A 21498-nucleotide genomic window follows, 5' to 3' on the forward strand; every position below is an offset into this window, starting at 1 on the left:
CTGACTCTGTGCATGCTTCTCCCAGCGCCTGGAGTGGGGGAAGGGAAACAGGCACTGCATGAATGAATGGTCTGACGAGACTTACCAGAAATTTGGTGAGGAAGGAGTGGAAGACGAAAAGATACCAAAGATAGGTGCTTCCTTCGGTGTGTCAAGTGCTGCTTCGGTCCTGGCACCCTTAACGAAGTCACGTGGCTTGCTAGACACCCCTTTTTTCCTGGATCCACTACTAACAAAAAGGGTGGGTGGCAAGGAAGTCTTCTGGACGCCTCTGTACTGCACTCCAAAGGAGGGGAAGGTACTACTGAAGGTCCCAAAGCAAGCAAGGGATAATGATGATAACCTCCCTCCTGGTCCTATAAGGGCCAACGTCTAGCAGATGCCTCGGGGACCAAGACAGATTTCTGAAGGAGAAAAGGAGGAGTAAATGACTGTTAAAACAATTCCTAAATGGTCCACCCCTACCGGGAAGGCAGGAGGAAAAAGAATACTGTTGAAGAGCTTTCTAGGTAAAACAGACTTAATCCTCGTGTCTCTGCTTCCTCAGAACTAAATGCCTGTATGACTCTTTAGTCACCCACACCTAGGGAGGAAAAAAAGGAGAAATATCCCTATTAGACATAAACAAACACATGAAGGTATATAATAAGGATAAACTAAATCCCAGCACAGTAAAAGGTACTGTACACGACAGTAAGCAAAGCCAAAAGATGGGATGAACACAGAGGAACTGTGCAACTACAAATAATGTACAGAAAAAATACTACCACAGAAACCCATTTTAAGGGGAAAAAAACAAAACAGACGGTTAAGCAGTTTGTTACTTTACCGAAGAATGTGAATTCCAAGGAAAGATACATTTATACCTACATGTGAACATATGAAGAAATCAAGTTTGAAAACCTATGAAAACTATTTATTTGTGTGAGTCTTTAAAACAACATTTGGAATTCAAATGTGACTGAAGAAAAGTATGTTTCAAGTCAGAGACATGTATCCTATGCATTAGACTTCTCTCTGCCACAGAAAATAAAGAGTCGTTTATAAACGGTAATAAAAAAATAGAGGATGCTTGCTTAGATGATGGAGGTAACTAAAGATTCGCAGTCGCACACTCGGAAAACAGGAGTCCCTGGCAGACCCTAGTCCATGTGCAATTTAGCTCTTTAAACATCAGAAAACAAGAGAAAAAACCCCAGCTGCAAAGATTTCATTGTAAGACTCAACGACACACACACACACACCCCTCCCTACATCACGAGAAAAACTGGCCCCGACAAAGCCAGATTTTCACATTCACGCACACTGCAGCGGTTTGTTACTCCCTTTCAGCAGCTGCTTGCCCCAGCAAGCGTGCGAGAAGGCTGCGGGCGTGCAAGCCCGCCTGTGCAGGGTGGGAGGCAAAGACGCGACCACCCCCCGCCCTGACAGGCAGCAGACACCCCCGAGCGACCCCTCGCCGGGCGATCGGCAGGAGCTCCCCCCGGCGCCCCTCCCGGGAGCGGCCTCCGCCTCCACCCACCTGGCTCCCCAGCTCCCGGCCCGCGCGGGCGCGGCGAGAAGGCGCCAGCAGCTCGAGCGCTGCCGCGGGATGTTCAATCACCATGGGCGCAGCGCAGCGGCGGGGCCGTACGGCTGAGGGGACGGTCCTGACTGCCCTCCTCCTCCTCCTCCCCGCCCTGGACACGGCGGACCCCACCCCCGGGCTCGCACCCGCCTCAGCCCGACATCTCACCCGCCCCGGGCCCCGCCGACCCTGAGCGCACCCGCCGGCGCCGCCCTCCCCTCCGACACCGGGCCCAGGAGGGGAAGCCGCGGGGCGAAGCGGGCTCCGGGGGACTTGCCCCTTCCTGCTGGCCGGCGCAGCCGCTCAGCGCCGCGGTCCTAAGGGGAGCCGCGCGACGCCCGCTCCCCGCGTCCCCGCCCTGGCTGTCCCTCCTCCCCGCCGCTGGGGGGAGGCGGCTGTTCCCTACACCGAGACCCCCGCCCCCGGCGGCCGCCGCTCCAGCCCGCGGGCAGCCGCCCCCCGCCCCGGCGGCCGCTTCCTCCTGCCGCGCCGGCTCCCGCCGGCTCCCGCCGCCCGGCCGGAGCGCCGGCGCTAACGGCCGAGCGAGCGGCGCTGCCACCCGCCGCGGGGGGGCGCGAGGCGGGGCGCCCGGCGCCGGGCGGGGGGGTGGGGGAGGGGAGGGGGCGGCGGCGGGGAAGCGCGCGAGGGCGGCGGTGGCGCGTGCGTGCCGGGGGCTCCGCGCGCCGCCCGGGAGCGCGAAGGCGGCGGGAAGCGGCGACCGAGGCGGCCCGAGCAGCCGCCCGCGCCCCCCGCGCCCGCGCCCCCCGCGCCCGCGCCGCCTAACGGCCGAGACCTGCTGCCCGCCCGTGCCCGCCTCAGCCGGAGGTTCGGCCGTGACAGACCCCGGCCGGGCCCGAGGCGACGGACGGCTGCACCGCAGCCCGGCCAGGCACCGCACGGCCGTGTCGGGCGCCGCGGGGCCGTGTGTCTCGCCCTCCACCCCAGCTGCCCGCTCGCGGGGCGGGCATGGTGCCACCGCCACGGGTGACCGGCCACAGCGGCGGCATCCGCGCTGTCAGGCCGTGCGGCAAAACAGATGCCGCCTGTCACACTTGTCACTGCTGCTTTTGGTACCTGGTGCACAATTCCAACACCTTCGTTCTTCGTGCAACGTGTACAGGTGCCACATGCCCTACGCACCACCCACCACATGCCATCAGGTGTCTGACAGCCAGCGCGCAGCCTGGGGCTTCATCATCCCTCACTGCCATCACTCCTGTAAAATAACAGCTGTGGGCAACAACTGCCCACGACACATCCTATGTATCAACCAACACACCTTGTTTATCAGTTTCTGTGGCACGTGTACTTCATTTCCTCTGTTCCTCACCCTTTTTATTGACTATATTGTATTAGCTGTGTATCCCATGTCAACAGCATGTCACCCCAGAACACTCACTGGGCAGACTCTAGACACAAAACACCATGCATCAGTGGCCTTTCCTCTTTCCCATTTCCTGTACTTCCATGGAGGATTGAACTGGCACTTGCCATATACGACTCCTTGCTAAGCAGCACCCATAGAATATTTCTCAGCTTCTACCAGACATCTGCTAATTGCCTTATTTCCTTCACCTGAACTGCTGCCTGTGCAAAACTGTCATGTATTCCACTGTCCCATCACAACCCACTGCTTAGTCCAACATGCCGTTAGCAGGATATTCCCAGATACACACTGGTATTAATTGGTCTGATGTCTGCCATGTATTTGGTAAACCCCCACTATAGCCCCACAGGCCCCAAGGGGCACATATACAAACTGCACATATATGAATTGTCACTCACATATCTGGCACACTGAGCTGCATTCCATTCATCACCACAGGAGCAGAGTAGTTGGGGCTGGGAGGCACCTCTGGAATCTGTCTAGTCCAATCCCTCTGCTCAAAGCAGGCTCGGTTGGAGCAGGTTGCCCAGACTCCTCTCCAGTCAGGTTCTGAGTATCTTCACAGTCCCTCTGGGCAACCTGCTACAGTGTTTGACCACCCTCACAGAAAAATAAGGGGGGGGAAAAAAAAAAAAAAAAGGAAAAAAAAAAAGAGAAAGGGAAAGGAAAAGGAAAAAAGGAAAAGGAAAAAGGGAAAATGAAAAGAAAAAGGGGAAATGTTTATCTTAGCTTTAAATGGAATTTCTTTCTATGTCAGTTTGTGCCCACTGAATGGACAGGAGTGTTTACTGGGCATGACCGAGCAGAGTCTACCCCAGCTGCTTTCCTTCCTCCTAGCAGGTATTTATACAGGTTGATATAATCTCCCTGAGCATTCTTCCATGTGGAACGAACCTGCTCTCTCAGCCTTTCCTGCTATGAGATGTTCCAAGTCCCTAATCATCCCTGGTCATAGCCTTTTCCTGGACACACCCAGTATGTCCATGTCTCTCTCCTATTGGGGATCCCAGAACTGGACACAGGACTCCAGATATCATCCTACTGGGCTTCACCACACGCCAAACATAATCCACTTACTGCCCCAATTCTGACCAGTGTGATTTTCTCCTTCACTAGCCTCCATGACCTCTAGATACAGCATGTACAGCCTGGACCCCATGGGAACAACTTGCATATTGCTCAGTAATCTGTGTTACACTCCCAACTTTGTAAAAACAGGATGTACCCCCTTGATCATGTTTGATAATGCAAAACACCCACCCTGTCATGAACGTTATCAGTTTAGTCTGCTTTATTCTGCCTCTTCAGCATGTGGTGGTTGGATCTTAACCATCTTAATTCTCCCACCCAAACACCTTACATACCCTTACCTTCCCAGCGTAGGTCATCTACATGACACACCCAGTGCCATTTCAGACAGGCTGTAAAACCCACGGTTGCAGGATAAAGGTGTGCCATCACAACCTTTAATGCAGTTCCCCTGATATTTAATTGAAATGATGGGAACAGTTTCCACAGTAGTGGTAACAGTAACAGTACAGCATCCTCTGGCAGCAAAGGCTCCTGATGTTGTCCTGGATATAACCAAACAGCGTGTCTGTGATTTTTTCCTGATGGGCATTTCCTTCATCTGCAACTGCCTAAAAAAAAAAAAAAAAAAAAAAAAAAAAAGTTAAAACGACAGAAGCAGCCTCTTAGGGGAGGGGCTGTGCTGCTCCCCTCACCTCACACCAACCACCTGTTTTGTGCTCCCCTCATGCTTGGGGTGTCCAGCCACAGTCCTGTGAGGAGAGGGCGTTTTTACCACCAGAGGGGGCCTCCAGGTAGAAAATCAGGGTGAATGATCATGTGGCTAACTCCCATGCCTGTTTATACCATCTTTATAACCATTTCACAGCAGCCTGGCAGAGCAGAAAAAAACTACTGACAGCGGTAGGGTTAACTCTCCCTAACATAATCTATATATGCCCCAAAACCTGCTGCAATATTTATTCATTCATACTGCAAAATCGTGTACCATAGCATCATATGCTTCTACTTTGGTACACCTTCTGCAAAATTACGACTGATAGTTAAAACACTCCCCATTTAAACATTGAGCATTTCTAAGACTGACTTTACCGAAGAGGCCTGTATGTTTGTTCATTTGGTTTTGCAAACATTTGGGTCCTACTCCCCAAACCTCAGGTGCAATTCAGACAGTTCTTCTGAGAACTATTTGCCTTGTAATTATGCTATAGAAAAGGCTACCTCAGATTATGTCAGTGGCCAAAATCCCCATTTACCCAGACACCATCTGGTGCTCTCCTATCTCCTGTCTAGGTTGCTCACCAAGAATTCTGGCTTCTCATGGCTGCAAGCCAGAGACCACTTCTGGATTCCAGGCTCCACCTGACTCTGTACAACAGTACAGGGGAAAACACAGCTATCACACACTTAAATGCCAACTGGAAACACAAATTGGGAGCAGAAGGCAACTGAAGGCAAGTTTCAGCAGAGTAAATAAATAAATTTATGAATGACATAAAAATGCTGGACAGTATTTTTGTTACTTAGTAACAAATCTTCATTTGACAGAATTACTACATTTCAAGCCTTCTGGAACCAAGTTCCCAGATGCATCAGGTTCACAATTCCAGAGTCTAAGCACCAACTTCGTGAGTATTGAAGTGAGAGCAATGATGTAGTCAGATGAAAAAGCAGGTTGAATTACCTTTATCTCTGTGATTTCCCATCATCTATCCTACAATTTCCCATAATCTAGAAACTTAGGTAAGTTTGGAGGGAGTTTTGAATTCTTTTGCTCTTTCTCAGAAGCATGGAGCTCCGGACATGCCCACTGTTGCAGAAGCTTTTGAGTTTTCTTTTAAGAGTTGTCAGTGGAGCTGAGACGGATGTAGATGCTCTGCCTCCCTAGAATTGGGCAAGACTTCCTTTTTTTTCTTTTTTTTTGACCAATGAAGGTTAAGACTTCTCTTGTCACCTATATATCTGTTCTTAGGACTAAATTCTCACTGTTTGAAAGTGCAAGGAGAATATTGGCTTGTGCCTTCAGTGTCAATGGTACCAGATTCCACCCTTTCAGAAAGAAAGATAATTGCAGTATCCGTGAAGAATGGACACCCTGAACACTCACCAGTCCTGGCATCTTTCTTTCGAGATTTTTCCCATGCACTCTGAAATGCATAATGTAAGGACAGGTCCAAAGCCTTAATGTATGTATGCAAAATCTGATTTCATGGTTGATTCCATGAAACAGCCTTTGTCACTGGGTTCACAAAAAATGCAAGCCAGCCATTTAGTCCTCAAGCCAAAGTCTGCAAGACATTATTCCATCACTCAAATCAGAAAGTTTCATAAATTACCTCTGGTTGGGTGTATGAGCTTGTGATGGAAAAATGGTGGAAAATCCAGCCGGCAAATGTTGCTAAGCTTAATTATTTATACCAATTTGCTCAAGCCTATGCACTGCCTGTATCTACTCATTTGGTCAGCTAACTCTGATTGCAATGTTTCTGCTTCCCTCTTGGATGACTGAATAATAAATAAAAAATGTAAGACAAGGTAAATGCCTGTGTTCACGCCTGAATGCCTGGGTTCACATACGAACACAGATGGTCTCACAGAGGGAAACAATTTCTGGGTTTGTGTTTCACTGAAAAAAATGGCCATATCATGTAAAATGACTGTGCAAAATGGCACAAAATCATCTTTAATTTCACACAGCCTCAGTTTCCCCAGTGGTCCTGACTGTTACACTAATTCCTGTTCAGAGTATGCTGCCATAAGACCCAACAAAATGGGGAAATAACTGCCAACACAAGGCGCTCCCAGCTAAGGGGCTCTGCAGAGGAGTTCCAGGTTTCACTGACTGAACCACAAAAGTATCTTGACCCAGAACCACGCAAGTCTCCGATCAGCCAGCTGCTTCAGGCTCATCTCCTGCAGATTGCACCAGCCAGTCACCACACCCCCCGTTCCCAGAGCACGGCGCTGGAGCTGGCACACAGCTCCACCGCCCGTATCAACTGCCCGTCACCCCCAACCCGCCGCTCCCTCCGCACAAACCCCGCCCGCTGCCCCCCACCGCGGGGCTGCCCGCGCAGGGGGCCGCCCTGCTTCCTGCGCGCAGCTCCCGCAGGCCCGCGGCTCCCCTGCCCCGCCGCTCCCACCGGCCTTGGCTGCAGCCCCTCGCCGCCGGGGCAGTGCGGGGCAGTGCGGGGCAGCGCGGGCAGGCCACGGGGCAGGTGAGGTGAGGGGGACAGGAGGGAGAGGGGAGAGGCAGGCCGGGGTCCTGCCCTGCCCAGCCCTGCCGTCCCCTCGTTCCCCCGCCCGCCCGGCGCGCGCACCGGCAACCCCGCACCCCCTGGGCCCCGCATGCGCCCCCTGCCTTGCGCGTGCGCGCGGAGGCGCGCTGCCGCAGAGAGGCGGGGCGAGGCGGGGCGTGCGGCGCGCGCGGGCTGGCGGGGCTGGCTCGTGCCTGCGGCGGGAGCGCCCGGAGGCGGCCGGCAGGAACCGGCCGTGTCTGCCCGGCAGGGGAGGGGCAGGGAGCTCCTTTCCCGGTGCCGGGCGCTGGGGAGGGAGCGAGCAAGCTGCTAAGAGCTGTATTCACCAAATTATTGCTTTTGGTATAACGGCACAGAGCAGAAGAGGAGAGGTCTGTGCGGTTGGTGGGATAGAAGGAGCGGGAACCCGCTTGTTCCCAGCATTTGACGCGGGGACTGCAAAGGCTCAGGGCACAATCCTGCCAGAACAAAGGGTTTCAAAAGGCTATTGCAGGACTTTCCTGTGGGCGCTGGGAGACATAAAAGAGGAGAGCATTCCCATGGACTAGGTGACTTTGGAGAAGGTTAGAGGCTTCTGCTGTCCTTATTCTGGGTACAGTCTGAGAACTGGGAGGCACAAAGAAGCTCTGGCAGGCAGGATTGCAAACAAAAGGATGGATAAATAGCAGCGGGTAGGCTTCAAAGGCTTGTACATAACCAGTAGCTTCTGTTCCTGGAAGACGAGTGCGTCTCCTGGCCAAGTTGCAGTTATGCTGCAGAGAAACAGAACGGTACTGAGGAGCTGGACAGAAGTAAAAATGTGCTTTTGAGAAAAATACTAATTTGGAAGGAATCTGTATCTTCCTTCTGCCTCTCCTTTTCACGTGCCTGGCCCAGTCTCTCTTCCAGCTGTTTTTCTCTGCGTTTTTTTTTCACCATCCTGAGAAAAGTTCCTGTCTCTTTTCTGTCTGCCTGCTTTTTTTTTTGTTTTATTTCCTGTTCCTTGCTCTGTTTTGACTCCTGTTCTGCATTTTTATTACTGTTTCCCCACTGTCTTGATGAATGCTGTTGCAGTGATGACCCACGATCTCGGTGCCTGCTGGGAAGGATTTGATGCAACCACAGAGTGGCTATACCTTGCAGGCACTTTGCTGCATTAATGTTGATAAACATCTGCCCCGTGAGCTAGAGCTTCAGACGGCAGGTTAAATGACTTGGCTTTTTCCCAGTTTTTATGTTTTCCTCCTGTGTCTGGCAATTCTGTGCCCAGAGCTGATGAGATGATGTTGCAGGGAATTGTTTTTTAAGATTTCTCAGTTGTGGGTAGCGGTTTCTTCATCTCCTCTTACCAAGAGCAAGTGTGGTTATACACTGCACCCACCCTCTTGCTTTAAACCGATGGAGGAGCTTGAGGGGTGGGCGCGTGTACCTCAAATTCGGATCTCTCCTGGCAGGGGCTGGTGCCAATACGGGAAGCAGTGTTCAGAGGGCTTCCTGCCGTGCGAGGGAACCCCTCCCCTTTCCCTCTGCGGCCAGCTGCTAAGGGAGGGAAGGGTTGGAGGTGCCTTGCAGGGAGGCCAGAACTAGGTCAGTGTAGCTGGAACTGCAGCTGGTGCAGTGCGGGGGTGGGGCAGAGCCAGCCACAGCCAGAGGAGGGTGGGAGAGGAATCGTGCTGGATGGAGTGACGGGGTGGGTTTCTCGGAGAAGTTGCAGGGGCGGGACAGCCTCCTGCAGGCTGATTGCATGGGTGCCAGCACACTGCCCTCGCCCTGCTCCCCATTCTCCCCCAGTCCCTCATCCCCTCCACTGCCGAGCCCTTCCACTGCCTGCCTGCCCTGGGCGTGCGGAGCGCTGAGCTGGCATCTGGTTTGGGCAGCGGGGATGTGAGCCTGGGCGTGGGCAAGAGGAGATCCGCCACAGGGCAGGGGGAGGGAGCGTGGGAGGTAATACTGGAAGATGGATTGAGAGAAGGCTATTAATACTGGAGAAGGGAGGGTGGATGGAAACGGAGAAATGGGGAAAAATATGGACAATGAATAAGGAACAGATGGAGATATATTATTTAAAAAAAAAAAAAAAAAGAGAAGCATGAAAGCCAACGAACAATGACAAGTGATATTTCAGCTCTTGTAATTGGTGCAGTGGAGAGGAGGTAATCTGCATTCCTTACAGTTCCCAGGCAAAAGGGGACATCCCCCTTGCCAGAATCCACAAGGCAATAAAGCTGCTTGCAGCCAGACTCTGCCAACATGCTTACCATCACCAGGAGCTACAGCGGTACAGACGTATCCTGCTGCTGTCCAGAGGTCACACCACCCTTGGGAGTGCAATGGCAGCACATTTCAATACGGTTTGCAGTATGCCTTATTTGACCTTTTGCGAGTTTCTGCATCTCTGACATTGCCTCCCCTGTTACAGCTCCACAGACATTCCAGATTGCAAGAGTTTTCTTCCGTCCTTGCTGTACAACCTCAGCCTTACTTTCTCTCGCCCTCTCTGACTTGCTCTCCCTCCCCCCCTTCCCTACTGTTTTTTTGTTTTCCCTGCCTGTCTCCCCCGCTGCCCAGTGACAGACATACTTGCCCACAATGCTTTCTGCCTCTCTGAGACATTGGCTCCCCAGTCTGCTCGGAACGCTGCAGCCTGTAGAAACGCACGTCCTCCCAGCCATGCCCTCCCCTTCCCCATTTTTCCACTCCCCCGTCTTCTGCTCACCTCCCACTGCGTCCTTACTGTCCTGAAGTGCAGCCTGTCCCCTCCCTTCTCCATCCCTCCCCCCCTCACCCCGCAGAGCTCCCAGCCCTCACTGCAGTGCAATTCATCACTCCTAGCCAAGGTCCTCACGCCAGGGGAGGGGCAAACCTGGCTCTCTGTGAGGCTGGGAGTGGGTAGGGAGCTCAACTGTCTCCTCCTTTGCTCGCGGAAGGCAGACCCTTCTAGAATTGAAACCTCTCATCTGCTTCTAGCCCTTTTATTTCTTAATTTACTTATTTAGGCTCATTGTTTTCAAAGAAAAAAAAAAATTCTGCCAACATTCCAGTGAAGGTGACTGAAAGGAAACGAGGGAGACAGTCAGAAAAACTTGTGCAGAGAGAGAAACCGCGAGAAAGACCACTGGGTATTAAAAAAAAAACCCACAAAAAACCCCAACCAACCAATCAAACAAAAAAAGGCAGATGCAGAATAGGAAAGAAATAGGAAAAAGAAATAAAGAGGAGGAGAAAAAAGATCAGATGCAGGAAAAAGAAAACTTAGGACAAACCCAGAATTGAATTGGGAAAAACCTGAGATGGCAGACATGGCAAGAAAACTCTAGGAGGTTACTGTAAATAGCTAAAGAAATCTTGCTAAAGAGGCTAGGTTGATACAATCAAATAGTGTTTACATATTTTAACAAGCAAACCAGTGTGCTTTTAATTGAATGCAAATATTCTATTCAGCTGCATGCAAATGAAATTCCATTGTGTTTTTATTCTAAGAACAGTTACAAATGAGGAAATAATGGGTGAACAGATAAGACTTCTTTCATAAATATATGTAACAGGGCAGCTGTATTAACAGGCAGAGGCAAGAAATTGTTAAAATAATATCAAAATAGTTTTTTCAGCTACCAGTCTGTTGCCCTTTTACAGGCATCTTGTAAAGGTGTTGTTTACGTTGATGCAGAATTACCTACATTTGGTGTTGTTTTCATCTCTTTTAAGAGGTGAGCTAAATCAGTGCAGGCCATTTACATGCATACATATCACATTAGGACAGTTTTTCATTAACGTTGCTTGCCTTGGTTTCAATCTGCCATCAGGTCACAACAGTGAGTATACATGGGGAAGGTCAGAAGCAAATTCAAGTAAGTCAGCCATACCTACAGGAGAGGCTGATTTATATCTATGCAGTTGCAGTAATCTGATCTGAGGAAAATCAGGTGGCCTCCCTTGGTAAAAAGGACTAGCACATAAGGAATAAACAAGATGGCATTGTTTAGCCTAGATAAGGCTTGGAATGTAAATGAGGGTATTGTGTGAGGGGATGTTTAAACGGGAGCTTGCTGAGAAAGCAGAAACGTCGTGCAAACCTCGGCAGATCAACCAGATTTGAAAGAAAGGAATGCCAGAGGTGAAAAGTGCACAGCGATGAAGACATACGGCCTTCATCCCAAAGACCCCCGCCCGCGACCCCCAGGAGACACTGCGCAGACGCAGCAAGGAGGAGCTCGGGGTGGCAACTATGATAATGCTTTCCGGGAACTAATTGTAATAACCCCTCCCTATCCTCGGGCACCTAATGTATATGCAACAACATGGATGAATATGTATTACTTTGTGTCATATAACGAGCTTGCCAACAGCTCTAGGGTGTGCAGGCTTGTGGAGGAGCGATCCCGCGTGCACCCAGCGCTGAATAAACATACCTTCTTTACAACCTTACTGGTTGTAAGGTCGTTATTCCGCTCATCATTTTGGCACCCCAGATGGGACCCTCTCTGCTCGGCTGTGGGAACGACTGGGGAACGGACACCCTAGGCGGGCCCCGGGATCTTCTCGGTAGGGGCTCCGCTCCCAGCCGTTCACCACGGGAGCAGACAAGAACCATCTACATTGCGGACAAAGGTATGTTTACTGAATAAGTAGCTGTAGCATGGGCTGCTGGTAAGGCGCGCAGAGACGTCTGGCGCACAGCGTAGTCCCAGGTGGGGTACCCAGGTGGGGTACCCAGGTAGGGCCGTCGGTATGCGGGTGGAGGGACAAACCGGGTGTGACGGAGGACGTGCATACTTCCAATGACTGTATAAGAGGAGGATTGCGGTAGGGTTGCTGTTTGCAATGCTTCCTGCCGGAGCACCACGGCTCTACACCGTAGTTAAGAGTGTGACAGGAGTGAGGGACAGGCAGGGGCACTCCTACTCTAAGATGGCCCGGAGTGCATGAGAGCTCTCGGTGTGCGTGTGTGTGAATGAAGCGTGGCTGAGACGTGCAATTAAGCACGGAGCGAGTGTGGAGTTCTGATCCGTGGTTCCGTAGGTCCGCGAGCGGCGCGGCCGGAGACGAACGAAGCGAAAGCGTTAAGAGATCGCTGTGTGAGTGTGTAACACGGGTTGTTAAAGAAAAGAGATCTCTGTTTCAAAAGGTAAAAACACCCCCAAAACAGAGTTTGGACTGTCTTAGCGGTAACATATCAACACCATGTATAGTATGAATACTATTGTTGTGGGATTACTGCTTTGTGAGTGATACTGTTACTGGAAGCTGTTGCAATTGGAGTAAGTTGTTGAACTTTGGGATACAACTGGGGGAGGGTTCCAAGCGCAGAGAAGTGAGGAACTAAAAAGAGGAAACAAAAATGGGAAATACCCAAGAAAAAGAAATCCTAAGGAAAAGCCCCTTAGGATGCACATTGGAAAGATATTGCTGGGTCCAAGAGAACTGAGAAAGTACTGGCATTTGCAGATGAGGACTGACAGGGACCTGGGGAATCTACCCTAGCAGATCCACTGGTTATGGTAGTTTTGGACTTTTGAATTACTTACTTTCTCATTGGACTACGGGCTTTGTTTCTGTGTATTGATTGGGATCTGACTAAAACGGGAAACAGTCTAAAGGTGGTATTCTGAAAAAATCTAGTTGTTTTACTTGTCTGGTAACTGTTAAAAACTGCTGTTTAGCTTGTGTCTGATACTGCCCTTTTGTTTCACTTGTGTCTTGTAGCACGGATAATGTATCCTCAGCAGGATGTGACATCACTAAATGCTCACCATTAGGATGTATTCTGGAGATTGGAATAAGTTTGGGAGTAAGCCTTTGATAATTCGTGGATTGCAGTCAATGTGGTTTTGCAAACATGAAGGAGGATGAGATGTGTCTTGTGTGTATGGTTTTTTGATAATGAAATGTAAGTTTATTAAGGAAAGTTGTTGTAAGTCGATGAAAGGGGATGAGAATATAGAGTATCAGTTACTGGAACTCTCAGCTCTCCCTCTCCACCTGGTAATACGAGGGGGAGTGAAACGGGGGCGAGTGGACGTTTGGAGGATACAGATTCCAGTCAGATAGTTGGAAGAGGGGGGCAGTGTCCTGCTGTTCATGCCCCTTTAAGATAAGCATTCAAGGTGGAGGGACGGCTTTTTGATGTGCATGTCCCTTTAAAGCATTGAACCCGTTAAATTTGAAACAGTTTGTGGGGCCAATGCAAAAAAGAGTGCTGGAGCTACTCAAAGCAATAATAATTTTTATATATATATATATATATATATATATATAAATAATCCTCTTCAGTAATGAGAACAGTGAAGAGTTGAAAAAGCTAAAGAAGTGGAATATAAATATCCACAAGACTATATTAACCATCTTATGCCCAGGGAGAACCTGGACTGGAATCCTAACTCCAGGAGAGACCTGGACAGACTAAAGGAATATCAACAATTAATTTTGTATGGGGTCCAGGATGGGACCCGCAAAACAAACCGAACAAACTTGTGCATGAGGTTAACAGGGGTCTGACAAAACATTTTCATTCTCTTTTGATAGGCTATGTGAGCCTGCCAGAAAAATTTATATATTGGGACCCGGAAGCTAACTGTAAAATGTTTAACATGTTGTTTACATGTCAGCCTGCCCTGGATAAAAGAAAGCAAAAAGCATAGGTCAGGCCAGAGTGAGATCATCGTCTATGAGGCACTGCTGAAATCGAGCCTGTTTGGGTTAAATCAGTGTGTATATTGTAAGCAAGAAAGAGCATTGGAAAAGGAATTGTCCCTGATCCTGGCAGAAGCCTCTAAGTCTAAATTAGATCCTAGCTTAACAATAGATCAAGATAGGGACTCAGACTGGCTGGAGGTGGAATTAAATTCCCTAGCAGAACAATAAAGCTGGGGAAGGACAGGGTTAATTTTTGGTGAGTACAGGAGCTAGTTATGCTGTTCTAAATTCTTGCAAGGAACCTTTAGGTAAGTTTTCTATAGCAGTTGTTGATGCGACAGGGAAAATAGATGTTATGCCTTTTTTCCAGCTCCTCAGGAGAGAGCTGGGAAAATGGACCTTGCTATACAAACCTGAATGCCCGTTGCTGCTTTTGGGAGTGAGAACAGGAGGCTAAAATGATGGGCTTGGGGAGCCTCACTGACACCAATCCCCACCCCCTTCATTGGCTGGCCCAACGCTGGATCTGCAGTGTGTTTGAGCCACAGGGTGGTGTGAGGAACCAGCCCTCAGGTGGGAATATGTGTCCCTAAAGGCCTTCCTGAGAGAACGGAGACACCAGTAAGGACCTGAGGAGTGGAGGGGGTGAAGGCCCACTTCAGCTGCTCGGCCTTCCCACGGCAAAATGGATACAGGTATTTGTTTGCATTAGTAGATACCTTCTCAGGTTGGCCTGAGGCTTTTCCACGTCACACCAATCAAGCAAAGGAAGTAAGTAAAATTGTATTAAAAAATAAAAATTCCTAGATTTGGAGTGCCAGAAGTGATCTCAGGTTAGTAAATTATTAGAAACTAATTGGAAATTGCACACAGCTTACTATCTGCAAACAAATGGCAAGTGGAGAAGACATTTAGGGTGGGATCAAGCCCTCCCTGTGGAACTAACAATCAATCAGTAGTTGAAGAATATGGAATGACTACCCCGTTTGTAGGGTGTCTCAGAAATATAACCCATTTAACCTGGCACAGACAAACATACTCATTTTTTTGCATATACAGAGGAACAGGTAACCGAGGGAGCACTAATCCCAGATGGTAAGGTCATACTGGAGGGAAAACCTCACTATAAAAAGGAAGACCTTAAACTTATAGGGGATTTAGATGGGGAATATAACCAGGATGGATGGGCAGTTACTCCACACCACTGGTTGTAAGGTCATTATTCCGCACGTCAAATCCCTAAAATATTTGTTCAAATGTCTTTATCGTAGAATACAACATATATGAGCATTTAAAAGGTAAGTCAGCTTTTACAATCCCTATGAAGGTATAGGAAATGGAGGGACAAAAACCTGAAAGGTGTTCCTTCCTATTTTCCCCACAACTGTCAATTTGTCTGCTGCCACGTATCTTGTATGTGGCCAGTTTAAAAAAGAAGGCCTTGACAATAGATCATTTTCTGAATGTTAGAGGTTTTAAAACAGATTGCTTTTAAAGCTGTAATTTTTGCCCTCATTAAATAATATAAATATTTTCTTTTAAATTGCTATTCTTGCCTCCACAGTCTTTCTGCGTGCACATGGAACATCTTTTCTATGCATACATCTGTACACCTACCTCCTATTGCCATTTTTAACTGAAAGAGCATGTCCAATGCAGGCACTGCAAGCTGGCTCATTTTCATCATATCTTGTAATATCCAGTACTCTCTGTAGCCCAACAGCTGGACTCCCAAGGATCTCAGAGCAATGTACATTCCTCTGCCTCATACCAGTGACTTTTTAGCTAGCTCTGCTTGCTGCTCTAGTGCATGATCACCACGCTGTAACCGCAGAATTAATCCTGCTTACTTTCCTTCAGGGTTAGTGATGCCTGGAAGTGAAGGAGAAGGGAGGAGTCCATCATGTCTTTAATGGTGTTTAATTTGTGCCTACAGCCTCGCTTGTATGGAAAACTTGTGCCAGTGTAATTTAAGATGGTGTTTCTGTGAGGCTCAGAATTTATATGGATATAGATATAACCTGGTCTTACAGGATACATTTATATATTTTAAGCTTAAAATGTTACTTGTCTTCCTGACAGAATGGTCGTGGAAAAAGTGTCCCGAGTGAAGCTGTATTTGAGTTCAGCGTGGAGAAAGGAGGGTGCAAAAAGACATGTGAAACAGCCAGGAAGAATCGGCCCTGAGTGTGCTGGTTTGGGGGGTTTTTTGGTAGTGGGGGAAGGGCCCCAGGAGTGGCCCGGCAAGAAGCTGAGAAGCTCCCCCTGCTCTAAAACCAGCCAAGGAGGGGTATTAGGGAGACAATAGATCCGCCTCAGTGGTCAACATACGAAAGAACTGAAATGACACCTAAGCAGAGCGAGCACTTAAAGAAATAAAGAGCTGTTCCAGGGAGGGGCAGAGCGGTGCTGGTGGTTGGTGAGGAAGAACTGGAGGAAGATGCTCAAGCAGAAGTTTCCCTGCAACCCATGGTGAGATGGCAGCTGTTCCCCTGCACTCATGGAGGAACGTGGTGGAACATTCCCTGAAGGTGCCAGGAGGGGTGAACTTGGCCAGTGGACTTGGACTTTGTGGCCCGTGGATTCTGATTTGCTGCCAATGGACTGATGACGCAGCTGTGGAAGACCCCGGCGCCAGGGGAGGTGGCTGTTCCCGAAGCAGCCCCTGACTCTGTGGGAAGCCCAGGCTGGAGCTGCTTGCTTCTATGAGAAACGTCTGTCGTGCCAATGAACAGGCCCACACGGATCCTTCAGCGAAGGACAGTTTATTTACACTCTTGCAAGAACGGGTGACCTAAACAAGTAGGCACACCCATAGTAAGGTGCATAACTGTTTATAGTCCCTATTCCCGACGCAAAGTTCCCACCCCCGTTTCCCCACTGGCTGGGCAGTCCAGGGTTCACAGCCTATCCAACACTTCTAATTATCCTATAAGTTTCCCGCCCCTGTTTACACATTCCATTCTAGCAGTTTACTTTTTACCTTTTAAGGTATAATTCTGACCTTTCTTGCCCCCTTGGCTGTCTTCCCAATCACCAAAATCATCTATACGTACTGGTGTCATCCTGTTCCGAGGAGCAAGATAGAAGTGACTTTGTTCAGTCTTATCTTGGCCACAAATCCTGCTCCATGTTCGGATCCCTCAGATGGAGCCCAATTAAGTCCCTCAGTTTCTTGGACCATAAACCACCCCAGGTGTCATTGGAACGCGCAGATATCTCACTTCTCTCTTCAACAAACTATTATATTCCTAACACTAGGGTATATAAAAAAACCCCAACAATATGCTTCTAACACTAAGATGCGAAAACAACACTACATTTCATTTCTAACGCTCCTGACCTCGTGGGAAGGACTCATGAAGGAGAGGTTGGTGGAGGACTCTCTGCCATGGGAGGGACCCTGTGGGGAAGCAGGGCAGGACTGTAAGGAATCCTTCTTCCTGAGGAGTAAGGAGCAGCAGGAATCATAACTGTGACCTGACTCTAAACCCCATCCCCTGTCCCCCTGTGCCGCTGGGGGGAAGGAGGGAGAGAAACCGGGAACAAAGGGATTTGGGCCCGGGAAGAAGGGAGGGCTGGGGTAACATGTGCAAGCCCTGCTCTGTGTGTGTCTGTGTCCTGTGTGTGTTTGGTTAGTGTGAGATTAAATTATTATTTTTCCCCAAGTTGAGTCTGTTTTGCCTGGGACCTTATTCGGTGAAAAACCCTCCTTGTCTTTGTCTCAACCCATGAGCTTTGTCCTCCTTATCCCAAAGCGTGTGTGTGGGGAGGGGAGTTGAGTGAGCAGCCATGGGGCTGTTCCTTTGTTGTCGTGTTGGGACCAAACCACAACACTGAGTCAGTACAAGGGATCAGAAAGGAAGGATGTTTGTGATGGTAAGATCTATAGAAAGAGTAGAGAAGGAAACCGTGAAGCACAGCAAGGGAAGAAGGAAGCTCCTGACAACTTCTTGCTGAAGGCTTGTTGTCAATGAAAATCCTGAAGCTCATGGCAAAATGACCAATGAAATAGCACAGAGCTCACTGCTTGCCTCTTCTCACGCTCAGTTATTCACAAATGTTGAACTGATTGGAAGGAGCTGAGCATGTATTAATTAGTTTCATGGACTCCCATAGGTTTTTTTGTGACTGGAAGACTGTCTGCTCTCTAAGCACTGGCTTGTTGATTTGGGCTAAAGAATTCCCTATTCTTGCAGAGTCAAAAAGAGGTGGATCATGTCCAGGCTCCTGTACTTTGCAGTATTTCCACTTCTTCAAAGTCAGACATGAACCTTCCAAAACTGGGGACAGATCTGACACTTGAAAATGACAGGCCTTGATCTGACACTTGAAACAGGCCTTGTCACTAACAACTTAAGCAGAACCAGTAGAACAACTGCAGGATAGGGCCAGACCTCAGCTATTAATGGAGCCCAACAAGCACTGAGAAGTGGGTCCCAAGAAACTACATTTCAGCCTCAATTCACATGGCCAATAGTGCTGCATTATTGACCTGATATACTGAAACATCTTACAGTTCATTAATTTCTCATCACTCATATCTAACTTAATGCCCAGTTACTTTGGGGATACATGAAGGCCAAGGAGACAAAGACAGATAGGGAAATAAATAATCTGGCATTTAAATGCCTCTCCAAGACTTTCATAAATAGTATGCCCCAGAATTACTTACCTGTCTTCTGAAATGCAGTAATCTCTGGGGTGAAATGCCTCAGGAGATTTTAATTTCTAGGAAGTCTGATTTTGTGTCTCATCCAAAATACTATGCTACCATCACTACAGAATCCTTGGTAAGTTAGTGGGATCAGTACTAACCTGGAGGAGAGATTTTGCTGAATCACTGTCACTGCTTCTGATCTTAGGTAAACACCTACTGGAAGCAGGATCAGTGCAGCTGAAGGGAACATCTGTGTGGAAGTGTTACCTTCATGAGTCACCAGTGCTATTTAGTGCAGCACAGTTCTCCTTCACACCAGACTGTGGCACCCATACCTGACATTTTAGACAGAAGAGTTTCACCTTGAGTCATCTGCTGTAGATATTCCCAAGTTGCCTCTGCTGAAGAGGGATGGCTGCATGCAAAGCAGAAGACAGCGATGTGAGTGAGACTGGAAGGCACAGAAATATGCTAGTTATTGATATCTCCCAGAAATGACGGCTGTCCAACTGTCTTGGTTACTGTCATGAAGCAAGGATAGGAAAAAAATAACAAGATTCTCTTCCATCCCCAAAAGCAAAACCGGTTAAATAGTTGTGGATCCGGTACACTGACAAACAGTAGAGCTTAGAGGAGCGCCTTCATTTCCGATGAGGGCCTCCAGACAGAGCCAGAGCTCTCGAAGAATATTCTTGCACTGCAAGAGAAAGAAAGGGGCTTCGCAGGCCGGTGTGCTGCAGCTCCCTCCGGCGTTCACAGCGGGCACGACCGCCAGTTATTTCACGGCAGTTTGCCTGGCATTTAAAATACTGAGCTGCTTCCCAGCCAGCGATTCCATGGCCAGAAGAATTCCTGTATCTGCTCCAAGCTCTCCGAACACAGGGGTGCTGCTAACACAAGTGGTCTGCCTGTACTGAGCAGCTAGGGGAGGACACAGCCTTCCAGTTTGAAAAAAAATAATATAAAGCTCAAAAGCAATCAGAAGAAGCCTTTCTCAGGACTAGAGGAGAATCCTGCGCTCTGTGGGAGATAGTGATACATCAGTACATTGCTAAACCAAAACATACAGCATCAATGAAAGTTTCCAAATAAACGTGTTCAGAATTCATAAGGCCTTAAAGATACTTTAGCTATCCAGTTAAGCAGTAACAGGGGCTTAAATGACAACACAAAGGGACAAAGAAAAACAAAAAATTAACCAAACAGTGTGGAAACCTGTGATCCAAACATACAGCTATGTGGACTTCCTGAAAAAGCCTGAGAGGATTCCTAAAACAGGAGTGTGTCTATATCTTTCATCACTTTCATTTGGTTGCATAACCACCTTTTGATGATTTTTCGTAGACTGAGTGTTAACCAGTCTCTCTCTGAAAGTGGGAATTGTGATGTCTCACTCCAGTGAAATCGAGGCATCATGCTTTTGTCCAAAAGGCAGGGAAATGCCTAGGTTTCCCTGTCTCCTCTTCTGGTACTTCCAGCACACGTGTTTCCCTCACAAGTCCCAGGAGGACCAGAAACACAAAGGAGCCGTTATTCTTTCTTTTCTCTGGAGCATTGCTACAATCGATGCTCAGCCACTGTTAGGTAGGAAGTTGTGGCTTCAGGTAGTCACATTTGGGTAACACTCTTCTGGGCCTCTTGGGACAGTGAGAACATAGTCAGGATTTAATTAGTGACTGTGTACAAGGTATTACAGAGTTTTACTCCTAGTCTGCAATTTGTTGAGAACCAACGAGGGTTACCTAGCTACTAGGATTACGCCTTAGGGGACACAGCTTTCCCCTATGAGGTTCTCTTTCATTGCTTTCATTGCTGGAGGGAGCTTGTGTAATTTCCTAGCTTTCTCCTCCAACATCCTTGGCTTCAGGACTGAGATTGTGCCTTGAAGCTCACACAAAGGGCACGATCCAGCCAGCGCTTCCTCAGACCCAGAGGAGTAATTCCAGGAGCAGCAAAGGGAAAAGAAAGTCTCTGAGAAAGCAGCAGGAGGCAGGGCATCGTGAGGCTGTTGGAGAAAGGGTTAGGGGAGAGCAGCTATTCCAGTGGGGCTGATTCATAAAACAACATGCTTGGAGGCAAAGCAGCACAACGTAGTCTGAAGGGTGGCACAGTGAGGGGCAGATCTCATTCTTCCTCTTCCTCTTTCAGTATATGTCTCTCCCATTTTCCTGCCTTTTTTTTTTTTTCCCCTACCCTGCACACATTTTCCCTATTCCTCACCTTTCACAGGCTGCCCAGAATGGCAGTGGCTGTTCCCGCTCCCTCCTGCACACAAGCCCGCTCCTGAGGTGAGCAACATCCCATCCCCATCTCAGTCCTATCCCCATCTCCATGACCATCCAGTGCCCACCTCCACCCCATCCACACCCCCATCGCATCTTATCCCCATCCCATTCCCATCCCATCCTTATTCCATTCCCGTCCCATCCCCAATCCCATTCCAATCGCAACCCTATCCCTATTCCCATCCCCAACCCACCCTCATCCTCATTCCACCCGCATCCCACCCCCATCCCCAGTCCCATCCCGCCGGGAGGCACCGCCCCGAGCCCCGCGCTTGCAGTGCGGCGATGTCACCGCTGCTGCCGCCCGACGGGCTGCCCGCCCGCGCTCCGCCGGCCCCCGCCTCCCCTTCCCGCCCGGCCCAGGCTCCCGCTGCAGGCCGGGCCACCGGCCTCTGGCTCCTCCTACATCCCGGAGGGTCGGATGGGCCCGGACGTCGCATGCCGGGCCCCCCCTCTCCCGGCGCAGCATCGCGGACCGGGCGGGCCGTGTGCCCGGAGCGGGACAGGCTGGGGCACCGTCGGGGCAGTGAGAGGCTGCCCGGCACCGTGGCAAGCCCAGCACGTCGTGTGGAGGAACAGGCGTGCGGGGTCTGCAGAGTCCGTGTGGCAGAGGCAGGCAGGGAAACAGCAGGAAGACCGAAGGCCTGGGGTGGGAAGGCAGCAGCTGAGGGGGAAACGAGGCCAGATGTGGTGGCGTAAGA

At 49.5% G+C, this 21498-nt stretch overlaps 1 protein-coding gene across 10 annotated transcripts in view; it reads right to left on the minus strand.

The window, feature by feature from the left end:
* Positions 1-4451, minus strand: part of RIMKLB (ribosomal modification protein rimK like family member B) — a 65107-nt gene extending 60656 nt beyond the window's left edge. For 7 of the 10 annotated variants that reach the window (XR_007890600.1, XR_007890599.1, XR_007890597.1 and 4 more), the window contains exon 1: positions 86-1143. The gene's annotated coding sequence lies outside the window, so the exon portion shown is untranslated. Of the gene's footprint in view, positions 1-85; positions 1144-1522; positions 1600-1766; positions 1796-3352; positions 3537-4324 lie in introns of those variants that run through there. The other 3 variants (XM_051629513.1, XM_051629529.1, XM_051629521.1) reach the window with 3 other exon arrangements.
* Positions 4452-21498: the final 17047 nt, after the last annotated feature.

This window comes from Apus apus, chromosome 1 (genome assembly GCF_020740795.1).
Source record: "Apus apus isolate bApuApu2 chromosome 1, bApuApu2.pri.cur, whole genome shotgun sequence".
Lineage (NCBI taxonomy): Eukaryota > Metazoa > Chordata > Aves > Apodiformes > Apodidae > Apus > Apus apus.